The 27,857-nt window shown below is 43.3% G+C and overlaps 1 protein-coding gene across 4 annotated transcripts in view; it reads left to right on the forward strand.

The window, feature by feature from the left end:
- Positions 1-1,998: 1,998 nt before the first annotated feature.
- Positions 1,999-27,857, forward strand: part of LOC147464515 (uncharacterized) — a 40,388-nt gene continuing 14,529 nt past the window's right edge. The window contains exons 1-3 of one of the 4 annotated variants that reach the window (XM_086515350.1): positions 2,001-2,175; positions 23,087-23,258; positions 23,338-23,455. The gene's annotated coding sequence lies outside the window, so the exon portion shown is untranslated. Of the gene's footprint in view, positions 2,176-5,605; positions 5,803-23,086; positions 23,259-23,337; positions 23,456-27,857 lie in introns of all 4 variants that reach the window. The other 3 variants (XM_086515357.1, XM_086515343.1, XM_086515347.1) reach the window with 3 other exon arrangements.

Here is a 27,857-nt window from a genome sequence, read left to right on the forward strand (position 1 = left end):
AGGAGGACGTAACCTGCTCTGATACCAATTGTTGGAATTAGGGTTGCAGAGAAACACAGCTTGGAGAAGACGAAGGAAGCTCAAGGCACACAATAGAGAGTGTGTTACTTGGTGTGCAATGGAAAGATAGATAGCCCTAGAGTGATGGGCGTATATACAATGCACGGGGGAAAAAACCTCCTAAAGAGGAAAAAAATGCCCTAGCGGTCCTAGTGTGTTCACATACATCACTACCATAGTATATGGTAACAGAATGATCCTTCAGAGGTGAAGATCGAAGGCATTTTTTGCACTCGCATGTATAAAAAATGTGGTGCTAGTAGCATAACTGTAGCGCCCCATTTCTAAGTCAAGGCTGCCAGCGTGAATCGGGCCTTCATCCGACGGCCACAGACATCTCCCGACTGGGCTAACCAACTAGCCTCTCGCCGCTTGTTGCTGCTCCAGAACTGGTCCCATGTTATTATATGTATTTGGGGTCCACCTGTCCACCTGCTTGACCCCGTCCCATAACTCGCCCCTTTACCCTAGAGCTCGTGCACAGTGATTTATGTGGGCCTATGCCTTCGAAATCCCATGGTGGTGCGTCCTATTATATTACATTCATTGACGATGCAACACGGCATGTTTGGGTCTACGCCATGAAGTCTAAAGATGAGACCTTTTCTTGCTTCAAGAAGTTCTTATCTAGTGTTGAGACTCAGTCTGAACATAAGTTGAAAGCTTTGCGCTCAGATAATGTTAACTGACAAGTTAGACAATGGAGTCAACACTGAGTGAATAGGAAGCTTGGGGATTGCCTAACGCCCCCTATCGCTTGGTGTTGACCTTGGTGTTAAAGCCATTACAAGCGACAGTAAAGACCTTGGGAAAGTGGAGTCACTACTAGGCGATTAGGAAGTGATTTTGACAGGACCACAATCCTGTAGCACAATGGGTTGAAGAGGAAGCCACCATCTACACACACATAGTGGGTGAGTGCGACATGGCCTCTCCAATTTATGTTGTCTCTTCATGCTCGACATAGCTTCATCATCAATCTTGAATGAATGTTTGTAGTCTATGAGAGAGAGAGAGAGAGAGAGAGAGAGAGAGAGGCTTTGATTGTGTGCAACCCTGAGGGTTTGTCTTCAGGTAGTGATTTTGACAGGACCACAATCCTGTAGCACAATGGGTTGAAGAGGAAGCCACCATCTACACACACATAGTGGGTGAGTGCGACATGGCCTCTCCAATTTATGTTGTCTCTTCATGCTCGACATAGCTTCATCATCAATCTTGAATGAATGTTTGTAGTCTATGAGAGAGAGAGAGAGAGAGAGAGAGAGAGAGAGAGAGAGAGAGAGAGAGAGAGAGAGGCTTTGATTGTGTGCAACCCTGATGTTTATATTGGTGGTGCTCCACGCTAGAAACTTGCACCAACAAAGTAATTCTACTATGACCATGTGCCCATGAGGCATAACTGGAAGTCCCTTGATGACAACAAAGGAGAGCGAATAGGTGAGAGATGAGGAGTGGACCAACACGAGCGATCGACCATCCAGGCCCTGGGCACCGCTAGTGAGGTACGCATGAGGTGCATGCCTCATCTCGATAGCTTTTAGGGACAAGTGGATCTCTGCTTACTGCCCAAACTTCTCATAATGTGGATTGTAGTTCAAGCACTCCAACATCTTCTGCAAGATCTACCCCAACCAGTGATGATCGAACTTCTCATAGCACTATTCACGTTCATGCAACAAGTAGTCCTCTAGCAAGTAGTGGGCCTCCAACAACTCTATTGTCGGGTCTATCTTTGTGTACTTTGATGAGAACGATATTCATATGTTGATACTCTGTTGATGCTGTAGGCAGCCACTATAGGAGTCTCACTCGTGTAGCTAATAGCCATGGAACACACACTCCACATTCCGAGGGCCCTCCGTAGCGCCTTTGGCCCTTCAATTAAAGGTTAGAGGGGAGGCAAATAACAATGTGTGCAGTCAGCATACGGTCAAGGGAGCGCATCCGGAACCGGAAGAATAGCAATGAGCATACGGTCATTTTGACTCATTCATGAGGTCACTTTCGTATTTGCCCAAATGCCCCAGGTTAAACTTTGAGATGTGAAATTTTCCAGCGATGGATTCTAGGAGGTAGTTCACAGATGGGCGCTCTCTCGCCCTCTACTAGCTAGTAAGTGCCCGCACTTCTCTCTCTCTCTCTCTCTCTCTCTCTCTCTCTCTCTCTCTCTCACACACACACACACACACACACACACACACACACACAATTTTCCATTTTCTCTTTTGTCTCCCGGCTTCCTCTGTGATCTGTAGGCGCGTACACCCATATTGTTTCTGTTTTAACAGTTACATGACATTAAGCTGGAATGAGACAAGAGGATTTCCATGTCAGTGTTTGTGAGTGTCTGTGTGTCATAATGTGGTGCTCTTTAGTGGTTGTGATTGTGTAATTTGCTGTTGCTGTTGTTTTTGCTGTATTATATGTGTGCACGGAAGTCCGTGTCAGTGTTTTGAGTGCAGTTATGTCAAGAGTGTGTGCGTCTATGTATGTGTAAGTGTGTGCTATGTGTGAGTGTGAAGAAGAAGAGAACATATTAGCGTCATAAGAACATCCCACAGGGAGAGAGAGGAGATTGAATGTTGGAATTGGATTGTAAAAAACTACATGGACAGGCTTGTTGTGTGTTTTGTCTGTTAATAGTGGCTTGGTTTGTTAGAAGCTCCTAATCACCTCTGTAACTTTTATACAAGCTCAAGCAACCATGTGGCAGTACATATGGTGGAAATTTTACATGAGTAATTTTTCTTGGAAGCTCAGAACTTCTCTCGTAAGCAAGAAATGATGATTGGAATGATATTGTAAATTCTTTGTATGATAGTCCCATGTCAAAAGACTATTTTGGAGGATAACAGTCAATCTCAACCATCACAGGAAAGGCACAGATTAGCAAGCGTCGATAAATTACTTGTCTACTAAAGAAGTAGCTTACATTTTTCTCTATATAGGGTGATAAACTGAATGAATTTTAGGAAAATGTATGCAAAACATTGGATGCTAATTGTGTTATGCTAATATATCCCCCCCCCCCCCCCCCCCCCCCCCCCCCCCCCCCTCCTCCCCCCCTCTCTTTCTCTCTCAGATATATGTGGTGCATAATGAACATCCTTTTTAGGCAAAGAAGTTGTGATTGCTTTTGTCACTTTGGTAGTTGCTCTTGGGTATGGTTGCAAGATGACTATAGAAAGGCAACTTCCCTAAGGGCAGAAACCTGAGTTTAGAACACATATTCTTTATTTATTTTGTTTCACTCTAAGTTGAGATTATTGGTTTTTAAACACAAGAATGTTAGTAAAAGAAGGTTATATCCATAAAGCGGACCATCTAGAGAGAGAGGTCGACACCGTTCAGCATGTAGGTTGCAAAGTAGATTTTCTTTGCTTAACCAAAAGGATTGTAAATATGTGCTCAATCAAATCAAGCTGTTTTTTGGCGGTAACAAGAATTAGTTTTAATGATATATTTGGCCAATTCTATTGATACTTGGTGAAATAAAAATAAGGCCGAAGATTCTATTTTAGATACAATGTGAAAGGGATAATCATAGGAAGATATTGGAGATATGTCATCATCTGATGGTGGCATTCTAAGTTGCACATGGTTGTATGGCCACAATGGCCTTGCATATGCATTTTTATACCATTTTCTCCATTTTTACTAGCATTTCAGCTGACATCATATTTTTCATTGAGGTGGCTCTTTTATTAGCTTTTTATGCGACTTGTTATTATTTTGATGGTGTAGATTTATTACCGCATGTTAGCCCTGGGGTGCCCCCATTTTATGGTGCTCTGGGGTACACGGTGACATCCATTGGTATAAAGGACCTCTCATTTTCATTGTCCAGTTGTATGGGTATTCTCCAGAGTTAGTATATATAATCCGTATGCCTCACATTTCTTCGATCATTTCTTCTTTAGCTAATCGAAATATCATCCGTTTGCCTCATATTTCTTTGAACATTTCTCTTTTTAGCTAAGTATGGTGTCATTTGCTCTCAACTATTTAGATTTTCTCGTCTGTGTTCTATTAAGTCTACTTTTGTTGTTCAGTCATGCCATCTTATTTCTTTATTGGTTGAGAAAGGATACTCATTCAAAAGAATCATGAAAAACATTTGTTCATTTTTGCATTGTAGCAAGTTTATTTTCAATGTTTTTTCCCATGGAATGTTCAAGATGATCAGTAGTAAATTCAATAAAAGTGGGGAGTTGAAAAGCCCACTTATTGTTTGACTTAGTAAGTCACTATTTTGATGTTTTGATCTCTAGCGCTTCGAATATTTTTTCTCTAGCTTGACAAATGCTAGCCTTTATTACGGCTGAGTATGCCAATCACCTTAGGAGGGTGATAGAAACTCAGCTCATTGGTTTTATACAAACCTGCGTCTACTCTTGGACACTGATGACGTGAGTAGGGATGTCATATCTGTTGTCCAAGTTATGCATGATAAAGGTGATAATCTTATTTTTCCTATTTGGACAAGCAACGAAGTTATCGTCAAGTTTGGATCTTTGTACTTCTTTGGTTATTTTCAGTCTCTTCTTTGCAGGTTTGTAGTAGTATTCATTTCTAGTTTTAAGCTTACATTAGGACTTAAGAATTCATTCCTTTAGAAGTGTGTGGAGTCTGATTTCTAAGATTAAGTCTTTGAGATGTCTTATCCTTTTTAGCCTAAGTTGAGTACTTGTTTCAAGTTTTAACCAAGTAAGCTGCCTCAACTTATTTTGCATATGCCTTTTCTAAAAACATTTTAAAGTAAATAATGGTTTGTTTTATCTAGTTTTGTTAAGTAGCAAATAAAATGATTTAGTTTTTTTTTTTTCCTCGTTTTCTTGTGTCCCTTGCTTTTGTAGTTTTATGTGTGTTTTATCCCCTCTTATAATTCGTGAGTTCCGACTATTTTGAACTTATGAACGTATATTCTTCAAATTTAGTAAGTTATTGCGCTTGGCTATCTCTCTCTCTCTCTCTCTCCTCCCCCCCCCCCCTCCCCCTTCTCTTCTCATGAACTGATGACGTGGCACTATGTGACCTTACTGAAAGAGGTGTAGAAACCGAGCCAGAGCTGGACCACAATGGAGGATCCAAGTCTTGAACCCAGTCACGCGTGAAATGGGGTGCAATTGTGGGCTATCAACGTGGAAGCCTTTACGAAGGGGTGTGTGGCAGTTGGTTACAGGGCAGTTTTTTAACTCAGTTGTTGAAAGTATCGACTTTCCAAGGCTTTTGGCTCCAGCTTTTGATAATATTTGCTTTTGAGGCCATGTGCCTTTAAATATGAGGCCTTAGGGGAGCCTCTTGAATTAAGTGCTAGTTTGCAAATGCAAAGATGCTCTCCTTGGCAGTTGTATTTGTGAAGATCAATATTGAAGTAACACAAGGAGTCCTTAGGGACTATTGTATCTGAGTGGAAAACTCTGCCACTGTTTCTTGTCTCCGCTTTTCTTTCAAGTTCAAGTGTTTGTTGCTTTGGTTCAATTTATGGTGGTGGTGTTTGTTTCACCGCCTTGCTAGTGACTTGTCAAGTTGTTTGTTATAGTGGTACTAGGGAGCCAAGTCAATTTTTTATATATAGAGAGTCCAATCCTATCTTTACAACAATGGACCATGGACACAACAGTACATAACTCCGAGGAAGACTACGAGAACATGGAAGCGGAAGCAATGTGAAAGAAGATGAGGATGCGGGACAAGTAGAGGAAAATGGCGAGGATGGTCTTGCAGCAAAACCAAAAGGTATCACCAAATACTCGTACAATCAAAGGGCGTCCTGAACATGGTCTTGTATACATGTCTTGTTGCTAATTGGACTATTTTCTTATTTTTAATGATTAATTTCTTTTTTAGGATATTTTATTATGTGCACTAAAAACTGTTAAAAGATTGTAGCTACAGGAACTGCCATCAGGAACGGACAACTTTGATGTGTCATTTGATGGGTGACGGTAAACATCGCGAAGGAGTTTCCGTACGTTTGGTGGAAAGGGCCGGGTTACGAGTGCCCCTGATGCGTCACATGATGGGTGACGGGTGCATCAGTAAGGGGGCATCCCGTAGGCTAAGGAGGAAATCCGAACTGAGTAAGAAAATACGCGTAAGAACGCAAGCACAAGAATAAAGATGGATTCAATGAAGCTTTTTACGAAAAGCAGGAACAATCGCGGGAAGGCAGACGCTTTCCCGCGAGGAATCTATGTTTGCATTGCATTCGTGCATGTGGTTGCATCCAGGGACGCCTGGGAAGTGTTGTGAAATGCATTGGTTTTAACTTATAAGGTTTTATTGAGTTTTTGGGCAGGTTCAGACCAATTTTAAAATATGCCGGCCGCCCACTTAATAAGTGGGCAGCCACTTAGAAGATAAAGCAACAAAACCAGCCAGCGAATTCTCTCTCCCTATTTCGGGTAGAACAACGCAAAAAAAAAAAAAAAAAAAAAACCCGCGATCTCTACGCGAGCAGCTATTCGTGCCGTGGCCAGGGAGCTATAAAAGCACCACATGCCCTCACTCAAAGGGGGTACCAACGTCAGCAAGAGAAGACTCTGCCGCAAGAGATCGCGAGACTACGAAGCACGGAAGTCGCTTTTTCCCGCGCAAGAGCGACAGGTATCTATTGTGGATTCGCCATACGAATTGTTGTCACGTGTTTGTGTGGTTTGTTTTGCAGGAATCTCCCGTCTTACTGGAAGGCCCTTCACGGGAAGTACGGCTTCACGTCTAAGTCACTTACGGGAAAGTACGGCTTCACGCCTAAGTCCCTTACGGGAAGGAACGGCCTTGTGCCCAAGCCCTTAACGGGAAAGCATGACTTTCGGGTCTAAGATTACAGAACGGAGGGGTTTCCTCGGGTTCTCGTGCTTGTATACGAATTCTCCCTGAATAAAAGAATACTCTTAACGGGGGGGGACTAGCCCATCTTTTGGTCCCCAATACCGTGTCGATCTTCTCCCTTCTCTCATGTTTGCAAAGTATTATAATTTTCAGATTTTCCAAGTGCTCGTGTACGCTTCCGTTTTGTGACAGTGGTATCAGAGCTCGGACTCCTCTCTTCAAAGAAGGACGATTCTGGGAAGAACCATGTCGAGCCAAGGGAGAAGCGTTGAAGAGGAGCTTCAACAAGTGCAAGCTCAGCTTGCGGAGTTGCAACAAATTTTACTGTTGCCAGACGTCCAAAAGCTTTATGGCGGAATGAAGAAAACGAATGGAACTGATGCAGTCAAGCATCCAGACAACACTGTTGGCTTGAGACCACAGGAGGCAAGAGAAGAAGAACGTACCGAGGTGCACAAAGGATCTTCGGATCGTAATGAACGGCCTACTCCAAGGAAAGGCCAGGAAAAAGCGCTCTCTTTGCTAGACGAGAGCAAGGACATCTCTATCTCATCTCCATCTTACTCTCCTGATTATACTTCTACTTCTCGATCATCTCGTCAGAAGGAGGAAGCCGCTACTACTACTACTCTTCATCAACCTAAAGATAAGCCTCGATTTAAGAAGCATGGTCGCAAGTCTCAACATCGCATGAGAGTCTTCAAATCGGGCGACAAAGACATCAAGTTCGAAACCTACAATGGACGGAGAGACATCTCCAAAGCACTGTCCTTCATCAGACAGTTTGAAGTCGCCTTTACCAATGGGCACTTCACTGAAAGATCCAAATTACGCCATGTGGGGATGCACCTCAAGGAAACGGCAAGTAATTGGTGGGTAGCCAAGATTCTGAAAGGTTCTCAAGCCAGAACTTGGGAGAGCTTCAAATCTGAATTTTATGAACAATTTCTTCCACCTGACTTCGAGCAGGACATACGGAAGGAATGGGACTGGCTTGCCCAGAAGGAACATGAAAGAGTAACGACTTATGTGGACAAGTATTGGTCGGTTCTTCTGAAGGTCACTCCCTTCATGAAGATTGCCGACGAGGAAAAGAAAAGAAAGTTCGAAGCGGGTCTCCAACCGCAGCTTCGAAAGAGTATGAAGGTGTATCCGTATGATACTCTTCAGAGAATGATGGAGTCAGCAATCATTGCTGAGGATTTGCACTCAACTGGGACGCCCAGAAAGATGGAGCATAGCACTTACCGTGCAAGACAAAGAGGGGTCTACGATGACCAAGGGGGCCAAGGAAGAAAACGTCCTCCATCGAGGGATGATGATCACTCTAAGAAGCCAGAGGGCACTGGCAAGCGAACTAAGTATCTTTCTCCTACTCAACTTCAAACTTTCAGAGAGGAAGGAAGATGCTTCTACTGTGGCGAGAGAGGACATATGAAACCGGAATGCCCGCTAAAGCAGCAACGGCAAGAACAAGCCTCTACGAGGCAAGAGAAAGCAAGGAAGGAACCCGCACCACCAAGCTCGAACTCAATTCCAGATGTTCAAGGAAACACTCCTGATGAACTCCCTCCGGTACGCCCGGAAGATCACCGCACAGATCTCATACCGGGTAGCTCGCCTCCCAATCAACCCCCTTATCGGTGATTCTTGCTTAGCAAGAGGAAATTTTGAAGCAAGTCAACGAGCTTCTAGAGAAAGGGTTAGTACGGCCAAGTGCTTCACCCTACTGCTCTCCAGTTCTATTGGTACAGAAGAAAGATGGCACGTTTTGAATGTGCATAGACTATCGGTCTTTAAACAAGATCACAATCAAGAATCGCTTTCTGATCCCTCGGATTGATGATATACTTGATAAGTTGCAGGGTGCAAGTGTCTTTAGTCACATAGACTTAAAGAGTGGGTATCATCAGATACGGATCACCCCTGAGGATGTCCATAAGACTGCTTTCCGCACAACCTTTGGACTATATGAATTTTTGGTAATGCCTTTCGGCTTGACCAATGTTCCTGCGACATTCAATCGCATGATGGACCGCATTTTCAGCCCGTATCGAGCTTTTACGGGAGTATTCTTTGACGACATACTCATCTTCTCTAAGTCAGAAGAGGAACATCGGAAGCACTTAGACTTAGTGTTTCAAGAATTGCGAAAGCATGAGTTGCATGTGAATGCAAAGAAGAGCGAGTTCTTTCTCTCAGAGATACACTATCTCGGCCATATAGTCTCTCACAATCAAGTGAGTATGGATCCTGCCAAGATCCGAGTGGTAGAAGATTGGCCTATTCCCACTACGGTACATGATGTACGTAGCTTTCTGGGATTATGTTCATATTATCGAAGGTTTGTCTGAGGATTTGCTCATGTAGCAGGACCACTTCATGATTTGACAAAGAAGAAGATTCCTTTTAGATGGGGATCGAGACAACAAGGAGCTTTTGATCGGCTCAAGTACTTGCTAAGCCATGGGCCTATTTTGATAGTGCCCGACTTAAGAAAACCATTTGAGGTTCACTGCGATGCATCAAGCGATTGCATCGGAGCAGTGTTAAACCAAGAAGGCCATGCAGTGGCCTACGAAAGCAGACGGCTTAAGGATGTAGAGTTGCATGCATCAATCTACGAAAAGGAACTCACGGCTGTGATTCACGCCTTATCCAACTGGAAGCACTATCTTCTAGGAGCGGATTTTGTGATCAAGACTGATCACCAGAGTTTGCGGTATTTTCTTACGCAAAGGAAACTATCTGAGAAGTAGATGAGATGGGCAAACTTTTTGTCTATGTTTCACTTCAAGATCCTTCACACGGCTGGGAGTAAGAATGTGGTTGCAGACGCATTGTCTAGGCGGCCAAGGGTGAACGCTATCACTTCGGTGTATCACCAAGAATTAGAAGCACTACCGGATTTGTATCCGAATGATCCAGACTTCTCCACCATTTGGGAAAAGCTACATCGTGGAGAGAATGAGTTTCCCTATTCCATTCGGGACGGTTATCTCTACCACCATCAGGCCATATGTGTGGCGGAACCATTAAGAAAGAAGATCATGGATGAAGCACACGCTTCGCCTTATGCGGGTCATCGGGGTATTCTTCCTACGACCTTAGCAATGGAAAGATATTTCTTTTGGCCTAGCCTTAAAGCAGACATTGATAAGTATGTCAGGGAATGCTTGGTTTGCCAAAAAGTGAAGTATGATCGGCATAAGACGCCTGGGTTGCTACAACCATTGCCTGTGCCTAATGAACCTTGGGAAAGTATTGCCATGGACTTCATCATGGACCTCCCTAGAACTCAGACTGGAAATGACGCGATCTGGACCATTGTGGACCGGTTTAGCAAGCAAGCACACTTTATACCAGTCAAGAAAACGATCAAAGCTGATCATATGGCTAGGGTCTTTCTAGCACAGATCTTTAAGCATCATGGAATGCCTAAGTCTATTGTGAGCGATCGAGATCCTCGCATGACAGGAAATTTTTGGCGTGCCTTGATGGATAATCTTGGTACAAAGCTGAATTTTTCATCTGCCTACCATCCTCAAACGGACGGGCAAAGTGAGATAGCCAATTCCACAGTATTGGATATGTTAAAAGCTTATGTGTCAGACCGGCAATCTGACTGGGAGAAATATCTGCCTCTTGTCGAGTATGCGTATAACAATACCATACACTCATCGACGGGGAAAGCACCTTTTGAGATTCTCTATGGTAAGCCTTTGCTTCCACCCATCCTTTTAACTAAGGATAAGATCTTTGCAGTAGATGAGTTTGTTCGGGATTTGGACACCGCCTACGGGCAAGTTAGGAGAGCTATTCTACGCTCTCAGGAAAAGCATAAGAAAGCTGCAGACAAGCACATAAGGAATCTAGACTTAACAGTCGGACAGTTAGTCTTACTCAAGTTTGAGAAGGCAAGACTTAAGAAACAAGTGTCTCATAAGGGGAAGGTGGTAAAACTTTCTACCCGTTACTATGGGCCGTTTAAGATCACTGAGCGAGTGAATGATGTCACCTTTCGAATAGAGCTACCGCTTAATTGGAAGATCCATAATGCTTTCCATGTCAGTTTACTCCGGCCGTATGTGGGACCGCCTCCAAGCCAGCCTAGTGCTGAGGAACCTCCTGAGGTTGAGGAAACAGAAGAAATACTCCAACCGGAGCAGATAGTAAGTCATTAGGAGCGGTCTCTCAAATCCGGGAAGATAACATGGAAGTATTTGGTTAAGTTTAAGAACTATTCGAATCTAGATGCTCAATGGATGACGCAGGAGGAATTAGCAGCTTATCCCGAGATACTGGGGGTATATGTCCAAGCACTACAGTTGAGGTCAACTGTTTAGAAGCCAGAGGGATGTTGCTAATTGGACTATTTTCTTATTTTTAATGATTAATTTCTTTTTTAGGATATTTTATTATGTGCACTAAGAACTGTTAAAAGATTGTAGCTACAGGAACTGCCATCAGGAACGGACAACTCTAATGTGTCATTTGATGGGTGACGGTAAACATCGCGAAGGAGTTTCCGTACGTTCGGTGGAAAAGGGCCGGGTTACGAGTGCCCCTGATGCGTCACATGATGGGTGACGGGTGCATCAGTAAGGGGGCATCCCGTAGGCTAAGGAGGAAATCCGAACTGAGTAAGAAAATACGCGTAAGAACGCAAGCACAAGAATAAAGATGGATTCAATGAAGCTTTTTACGAAAAGCAGGAACAATCGCAGGAAGGCAGACGCTTTCCCGCGAGGAATCTATGTTTGCATTGCATTCGTGCATGTGGTTGCATCCAGGGACGCCTGGGAAGTGTTGTGAAATGCATTGGTTTTAACTTATAAGGTTTTATTGAGTTTTTGGGCAGGTTCAGACCAATTTTAAAATATGCCGGCCGCCCACTTAATAAGTGGGCAGCCACTTAGAAGATAAAGCAACAAAACCAGCCAGCGAATTCTCTCTCCCTATTTCGGGTAGAACAACGCAAAAAAAATAAAATAAAAAAAAATCGCGATCTCTACGCGAGCAGCTATTCGTGCCGTGGCCAGGGAGCTATAAAAGCACCACATGCCCTCACTCAAAGGGGGTACCAACGTCAGCAAGAGAAGACTCTGCTGCAAGAGATCGTGAGACTACGAAGCACGGAAGTCGCTTTTTCCCGCGTAAGAGCGACAGGTATCTATTGTGGATTTGCCATACGAATTGTTGTCGCGTGTTTGTGTGGTTTGTTTTGTAGGAATCTCCCGTCTTACGAGAAGGCCCTTCATGGGAAGTACGGCTTCACGCCTAAGTCACTTACGGGAAAGTACGGCTTCACGCCTAAGTCCCTTACGGGAAAGTACGGCTTCACGCCTAAGTCCCTTATGGGAAGGAACGGCCTTGTGCCCAAGCCCTTTACGGGAAAGCATGACCTTCGGGTCTAAGATTACAGAACGGAGGGGTTTCCTCGGGTTCTCGTGCTTGTATACGAATTCTCCCTGAATAAAAGAATACTCTTAACGGGGGGGGGACCAGCCCATCATCTGGTCCCCAATACTGTGTCGATCTTCTCCCTTCTCTCATGTTTGCAAAGTATTATAATTTTCAGATTTTCTAAGTGCTCGTGTACGCTCCCGTTTTGTGACATGTCCGGAGCGATTGTGATCTAATAATAACCACTTTTTAAGTCTATTCTGCTAAAGCATGTAGAACCTTGCAACTTGTCCAGTACATTATCGATCTTGGGCATTGGAAACCTATTCTTGATGGTGATTTTGTTGAGAGCTCTGTAATCAATGTAGATTCTCCAAGGTCCACCTTTCTTCAATACTAACAACACCAGTGACTAGTAAGGTGATGTATTGGGTTGAACTAGACCCTTTTTTAAAAGCTCTTTCACTAGGCTCATAATTTTCTCATTTTGGGCTTTGTTGACTCGCTAAGGTGGCTGGTTCGGTGGTGTGCTGCCGGGAATCAAATCAATTGTGTGATCTTTAGGTCGTTGAGGAGGTAATTCTCTTAGTAAGCCTTCAAAGAAACAAACACCTTCAGCTTTCTTAAAAACTTGGTAAGAGTCCTGCCTTTGTCTTGCCTTTCTTTGCTCGCTTCTCTCTCTCTTTGCAACTCTGTGGCTTGTTCTCTGCCTGATCATTGGACGCTTTGTTGGGGCACTTGGCAAGCACATGTCCTTGTTCCCCGCATCAATAGCATTTGCCCTCTTTGTAGTACTCGGCGCGCTACTCTGCTGACAATCTAGGGCCTGAAAATTTCTTTTTCCTTTTCTTGTTATCGTCGGTCCTTATTGCCACAAGTCTGTCTATAGGTGAGTGTCTGCATGTATAGCAAAACCTTGTTTGGCATGTCCCATGCACTTGGACCTCTTCTACAAACAATAACTCCGTATCTCTTTGGGGAGTCCACACCAGAACCGCTCAACTTGTTGCTTGAAGGTGATTTTCTTGAAGGAAGAAATAGCTAGGAAAGTATTGCAAAATCTCTGACAGTAAACATCTAGTGTGTCTTCCTCGGTTATCCTCAGATGATTCCAAGTGGTGATCACATCTTATTCGTATTCCTGAGTGAGCCACAAAGAGGTGAAAATTGTTTAAAGTGCAAGCACGTCGTCGGTGCTTCCCTACGTAACAACAAGGCAACGTGCTTCCTTGCGCAACAGCAAGGCGACCACCATGTCTGGGCATTCCCTTTAAGATATGACGTCGCTCTTTGTACCTTCGCTTTTTTGCCTTCTTCTTGCCTTTGTTGTTTTTCTGAGTCTTTCTCCACTTTTTATCTTTTCTCCCTCATCACTCGAGTCAGAGGAAGAGGAACTCTTCGTGTTATTAGAAGAGGACGAGGATAAATTGGGATCATCCGCGAAGCGAATACGCTTCTTTGGTTTACTGGCGGCCTCAAAGATGGATTTTCGACCCAAGTAGCCTGGATAGTCCGTTGCTCAACTCTTTTTCCATGACTGCCTGTTGGTCTTCACGAGTCTACTGACTCGTCGCTATACAGCTTTATCAAATTCATCCTCTGAGTACACCCTTTGTCTTGGTACCGCTGTAGGTTTCTCTTTTAAAGCCAACTTGAGAGGTGAACGGATGGCGGCACTCCATCGCGAGTGCAACCTTGTCAAGTGGATGCTTTGCCAAAAATTTCGCGTATTTGGGATCCTTGGAGTAGTGTAGCATCTGTCGAGCACAGTTGTCGACCTGCTGTTGACACTGTATGTTTCTAAATGGACTATTTTCTTGTTTTTCTAAGTAGTTTCTATTTATTGAAATTAGGTTTTTAAATGTGTGCACTTAAGCGTTAATTTTAGGAACCATAGATCTACTGGAATTGATAAAAACCATCAGGAACGAACAACTTTTATGTGTCATATGATGGGCGACATTATGCATCGCGAAGGGGTTGTACCGTTAGTTCGGTGGGAGAGTCCGGGAAGGGGATATTTCTGATGCATCATGTGATAGGTGGAGAGAACATCGGAAAGAAAATATTCCATTGGTCTGACAAGAAAATCCTAACTGGAAAAATGAATACGCGTGAAGACGCAAGCACAAGAATAAAGATGGGTCATGAGAAGCTTTTTTTAAGAAGTGAAAAATTATGTGTTTGCTCCGCTCTTAACGATCCAAAATAGAGAATTACAGCCTTCTGTGTTTTTCTACAGGTTTAGGGTTTCACACCTAATGTTTGGTGCAACAGAAGTGTTTTGAGGGTTTAGCTCAGATCTAGTACTCCGCACACAAACACAAGGTTACTTTACTTCACTTGAAAGAACTAAAGTGAACTGAGAGAGAGAGAGAGAGAGAGAGAGAGAGAGAGAGAGAGAGAGAGAGAGAGAGAGAGACGACACCGAATGTCGGGTCCTAAACCCTCAAGGGCCCCCTTGCTCTGTTGCCAGAGGAAGTACTTTCTTTATTCTTGCACAATGCTCATACAATGGCTAAATGCTGAGATGCTAATGCTAATGGGTATTGATGTTACTGATGCTGAGTAGTGAGGTATTGAGAGGGTCTATGCCGACAACGATGATTACGACGACGGGTACTGCTGAGTCTATGTCGACGACGATGATGTCGACGACGAGGTACTAATGGTTTTATGCCGCCGATGATGATGTCAACGTCGAGGTACTGATGGGTCTATGTCGAGGACGATGATGTCGACGACGAGGGACTGATGGAGGCTATGCCGAGGACGAGGTACTGAGGGGTCTATGTCGATGACAATGATGTCGACAACAAGATACTTGTCACAAATTGCTGGACGTGTCAAAGCCTAAAGAATGGAGCCAACTTACAGATGCCGGCCGAGGGGCCTAAACCCTAAGAAGAACAAGTAGCAGAAGAAGAAGAAGTCCTTCCAACTTATTGGGACCCCGTTTGATGGGGCCTGAAGTGACATAAAGAATTAAAGTAAAGCAGGACTAGAAACTGCGAAGCTGGCTGACGACGTGGCATATTTTCAAAAATCACGTTGACTGATAACGTGGCATGTTGTACGGATTTCTGTGTTTTGCGCTGACTGTTGACGTGGCAGCTGTACGGAATTCCGGATTTTACACTGGCAGCTTTTGGCATTGCTTTTTGGACTAGAAGCTTTTGAGTTTTAAAGGCTTTTCACTGTAAAGCTTTTGAGTTTTAAAGGCTTTTCACTGTAATTGCTTTTTAGGCCAAGGGTCTTTAAATATGAGGTTAGGGCTCATTCTCTGGCATGCTTCCTGGAGAAGGTGCAGAGTCTGGAGTATCGGCTTGTACTGTGTTGATGCAATATAAAGAAATAGCGAAAGGGGCGCCAAGGTTTGGGGCCAATACTCTCTGGGGTGGAATTCTGCCACTCCGTGTCGCGTGTCATCTCTCGCTCAGTTCTGCTTTTATTGAAGTGCTAAAAGTCTGTCCAGTTTGTTCTTTTCTATTGGCACGTGGTGCCCGTCTTGTGACAGTGACCATAGTTGACCGTTTTAGCAAACAAGCATACTTTGTGCTTTTCTAAAAGCATACCGGTCCTACAAAAGAGCAAACATAGCTTTTTGGAATTTTAGTTGAGTTATTTTCGCCCTCCAACCCGGACTTATCAACCACTCCCACCCTTACTTCATCGCGCATCGGGCGCGCTCCCGTCTTCATCGTCGTGTCTTACAGGGCATAAGCCATTAAGAACCCAATACTTGGAATTCATGGATTCAACATAATATTTGCAGTTTCTGCTCAATGAGCTTCACGACATTCTTTCGCTGCATCCTCAGCAGAATTTTCCGATGCTGCAAAGTTTTCAACAATTTTTGAACTACATGTTACCCCCTCTGATGCCCCAGGTGGTATCTCCTCCTCGGCACCAGAAAGTACGAGAGCTTCCAACCGACAACCTTCTCAGCCATATGTTCCAACCAAAGGAGTCTTCAGGAATATGGTGCAGCCATCTGATCCTGATCCAGTGCAACTGTCTTTGCCACTGCCATTGCCCCCACCTCCACCACCATCGCCGCCAGGCTACAATGGTTGGAGCCCATATGGATACCCTTATTATCCATACCCAGGATATGTACCTAACCAACCGAAAGATTTCAAAGATGGTGGCACGACAGTCAAATTTTTTACTTTTTCCGGGGTGAAAGATTGCAAGAAAGCATTGCAGTTCCTACAGCAATTCGACAACATCTATGCTTTGGGGAACTATACAGAAGAATCCAAGATTTCTCGAGCAGTGAGATTTCTTAAAGATAATGCTATGCAATGGTGGAGTTCAATCGCGACACAACAACATGCTCCAAGGACCTGGCAAGCTTTCAAGACAGTTTTTGCACGTAGTTACATGACTTCGATGTTTGAAGTCCGGATTTTGGCAGAGTGGGGCAACTTGAAAATGCTTGCCACCGAAACCATGGACGAATATAACCAAAGGTTTCTCGACATTCAGAATATGATGCACTTATAGAAAATGACATATGGACTTTATGCGATTTGCCTCCTGGCAAAAAGGCCATTGGTACAAATTGGGTTTTCAAGTTGAAACGCAAGCTGGATGGTGAGATTGATCGCTATAAGGCGCGACTTGTTGCAAAGGGTTATGCACAGCAAAAAGGCATAGATTATGAAGAGACTTTTACTCCCACTTGTCGTATGACTACTGTGCGTTTTCTATGTGCATTGGCAGCTCATTTTGGTTGGGATGTACATCAATCAGACATTGTTATTGCTTTCTTGAATGGTGACATATTTGAGGAAGTTTATGTAACGCAGCCTCGCGGTTTTGTCAAGAAAGGACAAGAGGATAAGGTGTGCAAATGTAAGCTTTGTATGGGTTGAAGCAATCTCCTCGTGCTTGGTATGAGAAAGCTGACTCTAATTTGGTCATACGAGGCTTTTGTAACGATCCAACAGAAATTATTGTCTGTAAAGCGTGAGGGTGATGTACTTCATTGTGGTTCTTTACGTGGATGATTTGCTGATCACTGGACCAAATGAGAGACATATTACTGAATTTAAGGCTGATTTGAATGCTACTTTCAAGATGAACGATTTGGGGCTGTTGCATCATTACTTGGGTATACAATTTAAGTAGTGTGATGGTGTTATTGCCTTGTGTCAGAAAAGTTACATAGAGAGACTGCTATGTAAGTTTGGACTTGAGGATTGCAAACCTATTGCCACTCCCATGGAAACAGGTTTGAAATTGGGTCTTCATGATGCTGGTGATCCTGCAGATGTCACTCTTTACCAAACTACTGTTGGATTCCTCATTTATGTATGCAACACGAGGCTGGATATGCAGTTTGCAGTCTCACAGGTAGCAGATTTATGCATAGCGTAGGGTCTAAGCATTGGCAGGTTGTCAAGAGGATTTTTCGCTACCTGAGTGGCACTTTACATCTTGGCTTGTTTTATCCCAAGGGGGGATCATTGCCAACACAGGACAACCTTGCAGATCTTTTCACAAAGGCATTGTCTCGTGAGAAGTTCGAAGCTTTCCGCAAAGCTTTGGGCTTACTCCCCTTTGTGGACTGATCATGTCTTCAGGGCATGGCACTTCCCTTTACTCTATGTGCTAGCTCTCGTTCACCGCATCACTCTAGGGGAGATTTGTTACCATATACATGTGGTAGTTATGTGTGAACACACTTAGGACCGTCGGGGCATTTTTTCCCTCACTAGGAGGTTTTTTCCCTCGTGCATTGTATATATGCCCATCATTCTAGGGCTATCTATCTTTCCATTTGCACACTAAGTAATACACACTCTGTTGTGTGCCTTGAGCTTCCTTCGTCTTCTCCAAGCTGTGTGTTTTCCTGCTACCCTAATTCCAACATGGAAAGCATTGCTATGGATTTTATCCTTGATCTTCCAAGAAAGTCGAGACAGGGAATGATGATATATGGACCGTTATTTGCAAGTTCAGCAAGTAGGCCCATTTTATTCTTGCCAGGAAGAAGATAAAATCTAACCAGATGGCACGGTTGTTCACGTACAATGTGTTTAAGCACCATGGTATGCCACAATCGATTATTAGTGATCGTGATTATTGCATGACAAGTATGTTTTGGAGAGGATTGTTTGAGAACATGGGCACTACGCTCTAGTTCTTGTCTTCGTTTCATCAACAAACATATGGATAGTCAGAAGAGGCTAATTCTATTGTCTTGGATCTGCTGAAATGTTGTGTCAGATAATAAGGGCAAGTGGAAACAATATTTGTCTATGCTTGAGTATGCGTACAACAATACGGTGCATTTGTTTACAGGCAAGGTACCTTTTGAGATTGTTGAAGATGGCAAAAAGGTTCCTCTCATTTTGCACACAAAGGAGAAGATCTTTGAGGCAGATCGATATGTTGAAAACATGGATGAAATGTATAAGAAAACCAAAGTTGCCTTGGAGAAGACTTAAGCAAAGGAGAAAAGGGTTGCTGATCGTCACCGTCATGAATTACTGTTTTCAACTGGTGATTGAGTACTTTTACGGTTTGAAAAGGCAAGGTGAAGGGCAAGGAAAGGTTGTTTCGGACGCTCAACATGTGTTACTATGGGCCTTTTCAAGTGCTTGATGAGATCGGCGATGTTGCTTATAGGCTGAAATTGCCTGACTCTTGAAGGATTCATAATGCGTTTCATGTGAGTCTTCTAAGACCCTTTGTGGTTGATGCGCCAGAAGATATGCCAGGATTAGTTAGAAGTCGATGAACTTGATGAGATCTTGGTACCTGAGGAGATTTTGGCACATAAAGAAAGAATAGTAAAGGGACAAGTTGCAAGACACTATTTGGTGAAGTTCAAAAATTATCCACCTATGGATGCAAAATGGATGAAAGAGCTTGAACTGTCAGAGTGACCAAATGTATTGCAGCTCTACCTTGAGGCCTTTGGGTTATAGCCTACGTATGCCACAACCCAACGTGTGCAAAGGAGGGGTAATGATGGAGATAGCACATCAAATGTACATATGGATTCAGTGCCATAGAAGTGTGCATCGTTCTTCAAGTGTTAAAGGTATTATGCTCACTTCTATCATAGATGGAAATGAAAAAGTAGGAAGGTTTCATTAAGTCATTTGTATCTATGTGTTATGACCTTTCTTGTGGGTACATGCGATGATAAAAGCGTGCTAACAACACAAGATCATCAATGGCATGTAATCGAGGACGTTTGTGATTTCAAGAGGGGGGTATGTCACAAGGACGTGGCCTTTCTAATTATTGACACGAGGACGTGGCAACTGCTAATCTTAGTTGTTGGTTTCTTTATGATGATTTTTATTTAATTTTTGGGACCCTCTTTTTGAAGTCATAAATGGCTAGACATTGTGTGGCCAGTGTGAAACGGTCGACGATCGAGAGTTTCGCCCGTAGTTGAGAAGGGCGGGTCGCCACGAGATGGTCGAGCAAGTCGACACTTGGAATCCGAGCACTAAAAGGGTGTCTAGGCTCAGTTCAAAGTCATTTAGGCCCCCTTGCTACACTTATAAGTTGGTGGGTACTAGGAATTAACTCTAAAGAGGCAAATTGGACAATTGTCAGCACCAGAGCTTGCAGAAAGTCAAATTTTGCCACCTCAGCTTGGAATTTGCACAAAATCCACTTGAGGATTGCCTCTGTGTGTGTGTGTGTGTGTAACTTACAGTGTGTGTGAGTAGTTAGTGCAGGTGTTGAAGCTTTAATAGAAAGCTTGCCTTCTCCCTTGCACTATGTTGTGTGATGATTCTTCTCTCACGCGCCTCTCTCCCCTTTTGAATATAGAAACGTGATGCCTTGCTCGAGGGCTTTTCATTTGTATGTATAGTTGTGTGGGTTCATGCGCGGTTGCTGAGGCAAGAGCCTTTTGCACAGGTACTGGATTAGCTAGTTGCTAATCCCTCGCAGGTACAGGTGAATTCGGAGAGATTTCACGCGAGAAATCTTGTCCGATTCAAAGGGCAAGTATCCCTATAGGTGCGAGAGCTCGAGGATTTGCTATGGATGCGACCGGCTTGCGAAACGGAGCCCGAAACAGGGAAATACAGCCTGCTGTGTATTTTTGCAGGTTTAGGGTTTAGGCCCTAAACGGTCTGTAATACCCCCAGGATGTCTGGGGACGCGCGGGGACTGCTGTGCGGGTCATCTGGCGCATTTTCAGGGCAGAAAACAGAGAATTCAGCGTGCTACAGATTCTCGCCAGGTTTTGCAAAGTGCACGTATGCGTTGGGAAAGTCACTTGTTGCGTGGGGATACTGTCTGTGAAGCCTCCTAATAAGGTTATGTTGCCGAAATCGGGCCAGAACAGGTCATTTTCAGCCTGGATTATGCGGGACAGTTCGTAGGAGATCATAGGTCTTATTCCCTCTGTGAATACGATAAAGACATACCGAAAGGGGCGCCAGTCTTTGGGGCCTTTTGGGTGTCGGCGTCTGCTTGGTAGCGCTCTAGCTTCCGAGCCATGTGTGTTTGAAGTGTCAATTCCCGTTACAGGTTTTTATTTGCAAAGTTTCTTTGTGTCCTTAAGTCTAAAGTAAAGTTTCGGGTGAAAGTCAAAGTCTTCCGCCCTACGGGCTGGTTGTAGGGTATGCAACTATAACCGGCTTGGGCATGCACGTCTTGCTAGAGGCTTACAAAGTGCCAGGCTCAGTCTTAAGCTAATGACTCATGCTAGACTCTAGCAGAAGATGTCCACGTAGCGCAAGTGAAGTGCGCACGTGACACCTAAAATGCAAATTAACATCAGGGAAGGCTCGGGGAGGCCTTGGGGTGGTCATACAGGAGTTTGGGCACCTGTCAGTGGCCGAACAGTTAATTGCAGCATGCTGAATTTCGACTACAGCTCACCGGAAAGCTTCCATCCTAGAGGTGTATTTTTTACCTGCAGGGGTTTTTGTGTCGTTATGCTGCTGAAATCAGGCCGGAAATCTGTGATTTCAGCCCTTGACAGGTTTGGACAGCTTGGTGAGAGTTTGATCTAAGTGTTCGGATCGTCTATTTTCAATTGAATAAAGAAATACGGAAAGGGGTGCTAGTCTTTGGGGCCTACAGGGTGTTGGTCTTTGTGTGCGCAGTGACGATCTAGTCGCTAAACGCATTTGTGCTCTCTTTTCTTCCCAATGCTCTGTGTAAAGTTAACAAGTAATTGAATTAGTACCGCCCTCTATTGTGTACTGGCTGATTATAGTGCTCCCAAGCTAATCTGCCAGAGGAGAAGGCCCTGGCACACTTATAAAGGCCCTTGGCTTGGTTAAAAGCAGTTACATGAAAAGCAATAGTCTAAAAGCATTTGGTAGCCAAAAGCTAACGCCCTCCAAGGGCTATCCGTATGTACGCATGCCACATCAGCTAATGTGAGCGCAAATCGCATTGGCAGTTCGTACATCCTGCCACGTTATCACTTGTTTATGCAATTTTTGGCTCCCATGCTTTATTTTCAAGGTTTTAGGCCCCTCCGTTGGAGTATCATAAGTTGATACAACTTTTAATCGAGTTCCCTTAAAATTGGGCCACTCGGGTAGCCTGTCCTTTAGGCCATGCTGTTGGGGGTAAATGCCCAAACTGCCCCGTTTTCACTGTACAACTTGATTAAGAGCTTCATAGACATGTTTTTTTAAATATTTTTTTCGCCCACTATTTTGGCATGTACATGCATTTTACTTCATTTATTGGCCTTTCCACTTGGACTATTTTTAAAGTGTTCACATTATTGAGTGGCCAAATGACCCATTTTAATAAAAGGTTCCAAAGCCTCATCATTTTTACGGTTTTGGACTTGAATAAAATCGTGAGCTCCTCCCAGCATAGCGCATAGAACCCATTCTCTCTCTCTCTCTCTCTCTCTCTCTCTCTCTCTCTCTCTCTCTCTCTCTCTCTCCATTCGACGTGCACGCGTATCACTGCTCAAATCTCACCCAAACTGGGTTCGCAAACCTCCTCTTTCAACTAGTATCAGAGCCTCGTTCAAATTCTTCGGGAGGAGTTCGTCGCGAACAGCTAAGTATTTCAGCCCCACGCCCTTGAGAAGTCTTCTCGCTCGTTTTAGGAAGCTTTCATTGTGGGAAGACTCTCCGGCAAGCAAGTTTCCTCTCCAACTCAATTTCTTTTTTTCACAAGTGCACTTCATAAATTGCACATGTGAGTATGCTTCACTCTTGGGTGGAAGCATGTTTTTTATGCAAGAGAATTGTGGAAATTGTTGGAAATTTGTAAACAATAGGTGTGTTTGGTCCAATTTTGGACAAATTTCAGCAATGGTTAAACATTAAGAGTCATTGAGTAGGTGCGTGACTTGCTTCATTTGTCCTTATTAAAGTATCATATCTAAAATGGTTGACATATTTTATTTTTGATTCTCAAAAATACATCTAGTACGCGTATTGTATACCACGTATTAAACATCTCGTCCCGTTCCTTGGTTGGTATGATCTTGGTGCACATAGTTGCCCCATGTATAAATTTGTGGTTTGCATCTTGAAATTGTGAAAATCGAAAAAAGTTTGGTTGAGAAATTCAAAAAATTCAGCTGTTAACTTTTTTTGCAAAAAAATTCAAAAATTAATAAATTTCGTTTTTCTTTTCAATTTTTTACAAAATTCGAAGGGGAGCTTCTAAAAGTGTTGTATTACCTTTGTGACACTTGTTTTACAAAAAAAGTGCAAAAATCAATGATATTTAAGCAATTATTAGTTTGTGATTTTTTTTACAAAAACTCAATTTTTGCTTTTGGTGCGCAAAAGTGATACAATGACCTCCTTCTCTTTAGACGTGAAGAATTTCTTCGAAATTAAGAGATTCGATGGCACTGGATTTGATTTATGGGAAGAGAGAACGCAAGGCATCCTTTTCTTAAAAGATTGTGATGGTGCACTCCAAAATGCAAAGCCCATAGCTATGACGGATGAGGCGTGGCTTAATCTAAACAAGAAGGCTATTGCGTATGTAAAGATGGATGTTTCGGATGAAATTTTGGTAGACCTTAATTTTCTTGACACTGTCTATGTTGTGTGGATATAGCTCAAGGCAACTTATGAACACACGACGTCAGTAAACCGGGTGTACTTGATGCGTAAATTGATGGGCATACAATTGGATATTACAAAATTTGCAGCCGAGCACATTGGTGCTTTTACAGGTATTCTTTTCTAGCTACAGGATTTTGCTTTGCCCCCTTTTGATGATAAGTTAAAGGCCATTTTCTTGTTTATGACCTTGTCCGACTCTTGGGAGGCCCTAGTGGTCTCATTGTCTAATAATCTAAATCTTACCTTTGATGGAGTAAGGGGTTCTATTCTCAATGAGAAAGTTAGACGAAAGGCAAGTGGTGAGGCTAATTGGTTAGCACAGGAAAGCAATTTGATGTCACTTGTTATCAATGTGGTCGGAAAGGCCATCAGAAGCTAGATTGTAGGTACTTTAAGAAAGAGCAAGAAAGGAAAACGAATGCGGGGGACAAGAAGGAAAAGGATGGCAAGACAGATGTATTGATGGTTGGAGAAGGTCAATGTAACCTCCAATGTTGTAATTGAGGAACTGGCTAGCATAGATGATATTTTGTGTGGAAAATTATGGGTGGTGCTGCACATTTTGTTTCTTTTGTTGATGATTTCTCTAAAAATTATGGGTTTATTTGCTCAAAATTAAAAGTGACACGTTTGCTTCTTTGAAGAATTTTTCTTGCATTTGTGACTACCTGAATAGGTAGGAAGTTGAATTGCTTGTGTACAGACAATGGGGGTGAGTTCACATCTGCCGATTTTGTTAAGTTTTGTCATGAGGGTCAAGAGGGAGCTAACAGTTGTTTATAGTCCTTCGTCTGATGGTGTGGTTGAGAGATATTACAGGACGCTGTGTGAGAGGGTCCGATGCATGTTGTCCATCGCTAATCTCTCTTAAGGATCTTGAGGAGAGGCGCTTAAAATTGTAGTTCATGTTTGCAATTGTTCACCCCACATTGCGTTGAAAGCTTGCATCCTTCAAGAGGTTTGGTCTGGCAAACCCGCTTCATATGACCTACACATTTTTGGTTGTGAGGCATTTGTGCATGTAAAGCGTGAGTTGAGAAGTAAGCTTGATGCTAAGTCCATGAAAGGAATCTTCATGGGATATAGAGATGAAGGAGAAATGGGCTATAGAGTCTGGCTACCTCAACTTAAAAGAGTTACACGCAGCTGAGATGTTGTATTTAATGGCATGCCAATAATACTTGGGATTTTGTTAAATTACCCAAAGGTAGGATAGCCATTCCTAACAAGGGGGTGTACAAAATCAAAACTGTTAATGGCAAACCCAAGTACAAAGCTAGGCTTGTTGCCAAAGGATATGCGTAGAAGGCAGGCATTGATGGAGGTGTTTTCTCCTATTGTGAAAATTACTACCCTTCGTGTTCTTTTTGCTCTTGTGTTGTTGGGGGAAATACCTAGACGTCGCTTGAGATCTCCTCTCGACCGTTTCCACTGTGCAGCTCTAATCAAGAGCTTCACATACATTTTTTCTGTACATTTTTTTGAAGTAGTATTTTGGGTGTGTACAAGCATTATACTTCATTTATTGGCCTCTGGCCACTTAACCTAGTTTTAAAGTGTTCACATTGTCTAAGTGACGAAATGGCCCAATTTAATAAAAAGGTCTCAAAACCTTATCATTTTTACGGCTTTGTTGACTTAAACAAAATCATGAGCTCCTCCTTGCACTAGCGCACAGAACCCACGCTCCCTCTCTCTCTTTGTCTACATTCGACCGGCATGCTCACACATTGTTGCTCAATCTCACCCAACTTGGGTTTGCGAACCTCGTCTTTCACATGGCACGTCATCATTTTGTGGCAGGTGCCTAATTGGAAGGAACTGGTTGAGAGGACAAGAAGATCTAAGTGTGGCTGAGAGAACCATTGGGTTAGAGTTAAAAACACTAACCCTTGTCAACTTGGAGATTATGACAGAGGAGCCTAAACCCTAATAAAGCAAAGCGTAAGGGTTGGTTGAAAGTTTCGCAAATTCCAGGTTGTTGTTGACGTGACAAAACTGTATGGAATCCCGTGTTTTGCTCTTGCTACATAATTGGTAGTTTTACACATGCTTTTGGGTGTAAGAGCTTTTGAATCAAGTGCTATTAGGGCTCTGCTTTTGGGCATCCCTTGTACGTTCATAAGGGCCCTTAGGGCCACTGCTCAAAGGGCATCTGGATGTAGAGTCTCCCAAAGAGTTGGACCCTCGAGGAGTTGTACCTTTGCGAAGCATTCAACAAGATTGTGTCAGCCTGTCAATATTCCTAAATTCCAAAAGAAATCAGTGACTTATTCCCATCGAGGTAACTCGTGGCAAAGGAGTGGGGTGACTCCCTATCTTTAGATAAAGTCATTCAACAGAATACTGTCAGCCCGTCAGTATCCTTGAAATCTGAAAAGAAATCAGTGACTTTATTCCCATCGAGGTAATCTATGACGAAGGAGTGGAGTGACTCCCCTCTTGTGCAACCCACACTTAACCAGCTTCAACCTGTCGATTCATTGATAACTTTTGGAATAGTCGGTGTGATACCAAAAGCTTCAAGGTAAAGCTCTAATATCTGAGGAGTATATGCTAAGTCTTCCTCCTTTATCCACTTGGCATCAAGAGCAGAATAACTTGTGAACTTGACCAAATATCGTCTTGTCAACTTATCTTTCCTCTCCTTACTCTTCCGCTTCCGTAGGCGTGCTTTCTCAAACCGGAGTATCACCCAATCATCTTCCTTCAATTGCAAGGCGCATCGATGCTTGTCCAATGCCTTCTTATACCGCGTTTGAGACTTCTGCAAAGCCTTCTTTACCTTGGTAAAAGAAGTGTCCAAATCTTGTGTATAGTGATCTGCTTCAAAATTTTGTCCTTGGTGCTCAGAATTGGTGGAACCTTTCTAATACCCCCTACGATCAATGGCGCCTTCCTTGTAGACGAATGAAACGTGTTGTTGTTAGCAAACTCCACCAAAGGCAAATACCTCTCTCACTGAGTCTTATGATCAAAGACATATGAACTTCAACTGTTGCTAAATGGACTATTTTCTTTTTTTTTTTAGTAATTTCTTTTTATTGAAATTAGGATATTTAAAATGTGTGCACTTGAACCGTAAGGTTAGGAACTGTAGATCTACAGGCATTATTAAAAGCCATCAAGAATGGACAACTCTGATGTGTCGTATGATGGGTGACATTAAGCATCGCGAAGGGGTTGTACCTTTAGTTCGATAGGAGAGACCGGGAAGCGAATATTCCTGATGCGTCACGTGATGGGTGACGAGAGCATCGGAAAGGGAGAATTCCTTTGGTCTGGTAGGAAACCCGAACTGGGAAAAGGAATATGCGTAAAGACGCAAGCACAAGAATAAAGATGGGTTCTGAGAAGCTTTTTCTAAAAAGCGGAATAATTTAAGTATTTTTCGAGAAGAGCGAATGCTTTCCCCCAAGGAATCTGTGTTTCCATTGCATCTGTGCCTCAGAATTGCATTTGGGGACGCCTGGAATGTGATTGCATAGCATCAATTTTCAACTCACTGAGTTTTATGGAGTTTTGTCCAGGTTCACATTTTTTTAATATAAGTGACTGGTTAACCCCTCACTTAATAAGTGGGCAGCCCACTTAAGTTAAAGCAAAAGTTATAAAAAAAACACTAGCGCTGAAGCTATACGGCTGAAAATAACACTAGGCGATCTCTCTCTCTGCTCGCCAAATTCAGCCGCAAGGTCTTCCCATCACTAGCGCTACTTGGTTGCCCTATTCCAGCCAGCTCCGCACTGGCTGTTCCTGTCGGGTGCGAGAGCCTATAAAAGCATCACAATTGCCGTCGCAACTGCCATCGGAGAGGCACGAGGACCATGTGATAGATTTGGTGCTAGGGTGTAGCCCACCAAACAGACCTCCCTACAGGGTTAGTGCGACTAAGCAGAAAGAGATTACGGGCCAGGTTCACGAGCTTTTAGAGAAGGGGTTGATTCAGCCTAGTTCTTTACCTTTTTGCTCCCAGTGCTCCTAGTGCAGAAGAAGGATGACTCTTGGCGCATGTGTATTGACTACCGTGCATTGAATAAGAATACCATCAAGAACAGGTTTCCTATTCCAAGGATGAATGATATTCTTGACTGTTTAGAGGGTGTTGCAATTTTTAGCAGGATAGACTTTAAGAGCGGGTACCATCAGATTCGTATAAGGCTAGAGGATGTGCACAAGACTGCATTTAGGACGACATTTGGTCTTGAGTTTTTAGTGATGCCATTTGGTCTTACAAATGCTCCTGCTACGTTCAATAGGATGATGGACCGGATTTTCCGCTCGCATCAAAAGTTTGTTGGCACATTCTTTGATGACATGTTAGTCTATTCGAAGAATGAAGAGGAGCATAGGCATCACTTGACCATTGTGTTGGAAGAGCTGCACAGTCATAGGTTGCTTGCCAATCCTAAGAAAAGTGAATTCTTCTTGGAAGAGATTCACTTTCTTGGCAATATACGTCAAAGGATGGGGTTCGAATGGATCCCGCTAAGATTGAAGCGATCAAGACAT

Source organism: Adiantum capillus-veneris, chromosome 1 (genome assembly GCF_014529385.1).
Source record: "Adiantum capillus-veneris isolate H3 chromosome 1, ASM1452938v2, whole genome shotgun sequence".
In the NCBI taxonomy this organism is placed as follows: Eukaryota; Viridiplantae; Streptophyta; class Polypodiopsida; order Polypodiales; family Pteridaceae; genus Adiantum; species Adiantum capillus-veneris.